Genomic DNA, 4,731 nt, shown 5'->3' on the forward strand with positions numbered 1-4,731 from the left:
TTGCCATACCCAAAACCACATGAAACAGATTTGAAATCGTTCCACAAAATCACTTATTTACGGTCCAAAAACAAAACACAAAAAACAAAACTCCCAGTCACACGAAGGTGCAATTTGTTGGCAAAACTATTTAGCAGGATTTCCGTGCGGATGAAAACAAATAAACAAACACAACGTTTTGCATTCAACTTTTCCGATGTGTTTGGATTCTGTGTTTTTCCGAATGTCCCGGCGACCGAAACTACACACCACGAAAGCACCGCTTACTAACGAAGCAGCAGCAGCAGCAGCAGCAGCGACAGCGGCAAAACTTTTACTACTCACCGGCACGCTATTTAAAGGACACTCGATTCGTCCCTCGTTGTTTACTTTCAAACACGTTAGCTTTGGGTGGCAAACGGGAGGCAAACCAAAAAATGCTCGCACACACAGAGACTGGGGCAAACTTTTCATTTAGCTGTTCATACTGCTGCCACTGTCTGCCGGTGGTGGTCCACCGATTCGTTTTTTTCCCCCGCTCCTATTTCCCGTCCCGGCTACACATTCGTGTAGCTCTGCCGATGAGTTTTTTTCCCTTCTCTTCACCATTTAGAACCGAAGCAGCTGTCGGGTGTTTTGGGGTGATAGATGGGAAAATCTGGTTAACTTCGACGGCCGTACCGCAGGGAACGAATGTCATGCCCAATGAGACGAAGCAAAAAAGCGTAAAAAAGCGGAAAACCTCCCGACAAAGCACGTGACTGTCGTGTTCCAATGTTCTCCCATTCCTTCGCAGTCTTTCTCTCTCTCCGTTGCTCCCCTTTTGGTAGCTTTGTTCCTTGAAACGTTTGTTTAGTATGACTTGCACGAAAACACGCGCCAAGGAAGCGTCGCTGCCTCCGTGGCAGAAACGACCCGATGGGGAGCTATTTGGCAGGTCCAACCACAAGGGCCACCGGGCCAGCTATTAAGGGAAAGGCGCAACAATTAGATAATAGCGTTTCTATGTAAATGGTTCAATTTCATTCACATTTCACGCAATGACACCGGGAAGGCGGGACAATTGGGAAGGAAATTGCTTCAAACCCCTCGAACGGAATGCGCATTTTGGGGCAGTAGGCAGCCAAGGGCGTAATCTTGAGGCGAATTGAACGATCCGGTAGCTTCCTTTGGTACGTTGCATCAGAGACGTTGGTGGTGTTAATTTACTCCACGCAGCTTCTGGTGGCGCTGGAATATTCACAAGCCAAGGGATAAGCTGATGGTGCTGAAGAATTTTAAAGAGATGTAATTGAGAAACGAAACAGCTTTAGTTCTAGCCCGTTTGACTAGCTCTTCCGCACCCCGTTTAGGGCAACAATTTGCAGCAGCGAGTAGCTCCGGAATTGACGTGCTAGTTGAATCGAACAGCCCCTTGCAAAAATCGCACTTGGAGCACCGAGAAACCCTCTGGAGCTTCGTTCGACCGGAGTACGAAAAACGACACGCAAAACATGCAAATTTTTCGCTGAGCTATCCCATCGCGCGCGCAGCAATCCAGTGAATTTCCATTTAAATGGACGCAACCACGAGGGAAGGCTAGTATTGTTTGCCCCAAAAGCCTCCCCCTAGGAAAAGATTCTCTCGCGCTCTTCCCCACGCCTCACGGATAAGAATTCCTCCGTCAATCCCAACGGCTGGAGCATCCCGGGACGGGACAAGGGAACATTTTTGATCCGAATGGATGGCGGACAGGGGCTGATGAACTCTTAATGAACGGTTGATAATTCGCTAGGGGCGGCCCAGAGTGCTGTCGATTTAAAGCTTTTCACTTTTCGCTAGCCCTTGTGGGAAAGGTTTTTGCTGGCAGCGTATTATTGGTTCAGCGAGGCAAGTAAGGGACAGGGAGGCTGGTGGAGAAGGTAAAATGCGCGGGATGGAAAATGTGATGGGTACAGTTTAGGATTTATGCTAGAGCCGGTTCGCCTAGCCGGTGGTTGATTAGGAAAAACTTTTAATTGGTTGGTAAGTGAAAGCGGTCCGCAGCGACTGTTTTCCAGAGCGGTGAAGAGCGAGGACAGGGAGGGTTCTTGATGGTGGAGCTAATGGAGGTAGTAGCCACATGGAGAAGGGATCACGCTGGCAAACCGTTGACACCGTGCAGGGATCGGTTGTAGATTCTCGGGCGCTGATAGTTGGCCGTTCTGCAGGGAGTTAAGTAATTGGTTTGAGAATTATCTTCGTCACGTACAAATGTGTTTTGCCGTGCAGAAGGATCCGGGTTTTGATTGAATGAGGCAGGGGAACAGTTAAGTGAAGTGGTTGCAGGGCAGCAGTGCTAAAAGTTTGGGAGGAATTCTTCAAGAACGTATGCTGAAGCGAAAGAGGGACAATACAGAGGTTTTTACTTGGGAGGCAAAACCACCAGTTCTCAGTACCGCTCAGAAAGTTTATGCGCAAAACAGATGAAGTTAAAAATTGACTGAAATACTTTTTGCGATGGGATAATGCTAACGTCCTTTTATAGACTCACTATCCATCCTGTGGTCGTCAAATCATCTTCTCTGATCTTCGTGTCAGTCTACTCTATGTAGCATGTTGTTCATACATGATCAAAAACCCTTCAGAAAACTAGAATCTTCCAGAAATCTACGTTTCGGAAACATCCTTTTTAACATCCGAGGAGATCTTCATAGAGACCCATGAGACCACCCATTAGGTATATTCGCAATCGTACCGACTAAACCTCCTCCGACCTTTTACCAAATCTGTACCGATTTCCAACGAGTGTATGACAATGAAAATGAGTAGTAAAGTTGATTTTAACGAATCCCACGGTCTTACAAGTTTGACACCTAAGAGATAATTATTATCTTTCTGCTTTCGAACGGTGATCTACTGTCTGTCGTAGCAGCACGTTTTTCCATAGCGATCACAGCCAGCGATATTGTATAAAGCCGGGATCACCATTAATGATATGGTTTTTACAGCTGATGTCTTGCTGATCCCATAGCCTGGTCTGAGCCGTACCTCTCTTGATACGTTATTGTGCTACTGAGCCGCTATTGTGCTCCAGATGAGAAAACACCTCTGAAGATACTCCGTAATACTTCCTGTATCCGAAGATTCAATCTAGCTTGTGTTCACTTGCTTGGCGTGATCGTCGTCTACTGTAATACCGCTCATATATGAAGAGGAATGTAACTGTCTTGATGAGCCATCGACGATCATTGCCTCTAATAAATAAAATAAGAATAGAAGCCAATAATACAAAAAATAAAAACCCGAAAATCTTCCTCATACTCTTGTCCTCTTAATACTCCAAGGAGGCGGTCTGGTGGACGAGGCGGTATCGGCGTAGGTCTTCACACGACAGGATCGGGAATCAAATTCCATCCGAACCTTCTCGTCCTTCGCAGTAGGTACGGGTGAAACAAAGTAATGGAAAGCCAGAAATGGCAGGACAAGGCCTCTAGAAGTTGTAGTCCCAAAAAAGAAGAAGAATACTCCAGAAATAGAAGGCATAGACCCCTTGAAGCTATATAGTGCCAATTTTGTTGTTGTGATACAACACTGCCTAGCGATATAGGGAAGTTGAAAGTGTATTAGGATTAGAAAGTTCGCGTTCTGCGATAGGACAGTTCTTCCTTTTTTTTTCTTGATATCATAAGCAGCCAACTCTTTACAGACTACAGAGGTAAACGGATATAGGATCTTTAGCCGAATTCAGGGTAGTTTTATCCTCCTAATAGTGGCTACAATCCAGCAGATTTGGCTCAATCCCCTCATTCCCGAGTCCCAATTTGTTTACAGATTCGTATATTGAATGAGGTGGATATTGCACTTCTTGCAACAAGTACTAGCTATATGGCTAATAATTTTTCATTAATCTAGAGAAACCAAGAAATACATGAAGACCTATTGGTTTTCGTTGTGTCTCCCTTGGTAACCAAAGTTTAAAGTCATATCGATGATTATGATAGAAACTACGAAAAGTCTGCCATGTTCAACACTACCCAATAGGTTCTGTTCTAGCTGAAGATTCATTTTACAAAAACAAAAACCTGAAACACTTTTTCATTTATTTTAAAAATTTTGCTGTGTTCAACCATCCTTCGAGCAACGTGGCAATAACAGTCTAGCGCCGAAGGTCGCTTCTCACAACCAACAGCGCACAGTTCTATCCCAAACCAACCTTATACGGTGCCACATCATCCATAGCAAAAGAATAGCGCGCGTCTTTTATGATAATAGACCCAAATAAGAGGCACACCATAAATAATGGCAAATTATGAAACGGCTTGTCATACTCTTCGGGGAGGGAGAACTTTTCCTAGCACAGCAACCCTCCATCTGGCGACTTAACCATACACACTTGAGATAGAGAAAATTTGCATGCGTCCACAGCATTTGCCGATCCGCACTTTTCTCTGTATGTGTGTGCGTCTGTGCAATGTACGGCCACTAGTTTCTGGCCAGTGCTTCATTTTCCACTTTATGATTTTTACGGCATCGTTGTCTCGGTGCTTGAGCTTCTCCTCTGCGTATACTGCAAGCTCAGTGAATGGGGATCGTGAAAATTAAGCTCGGCCCAGCCTGGACGTACAATAATTGCGCATTGTATTGGAAGATTAACAAAAATATATTTCCATTCGGGTGCCGTCATAAAACACATATACACGCTCCTCAGGAACCGGATACACACGTTACTTTTATGGATGTTCGATTATTGTTCTTTTCCTACGGTGGCATATTTTTCCCTCCCCGGACGCC

Source organism: Anopheles stephensi, chromosome 3 (genome assembly GCF_013141755.1).
Source record: "Anopheles stephensi strain Indian chromosome 3, UCI_ANSTEP_V1.0, whole genome shotgun sequence".
Classification (NCBI taxonomy): Eukaryota; Metazoa; Arthropoda; class Insecta; order Diptera; family Culicidae; genus Anopheles; species Anopheles stephensi.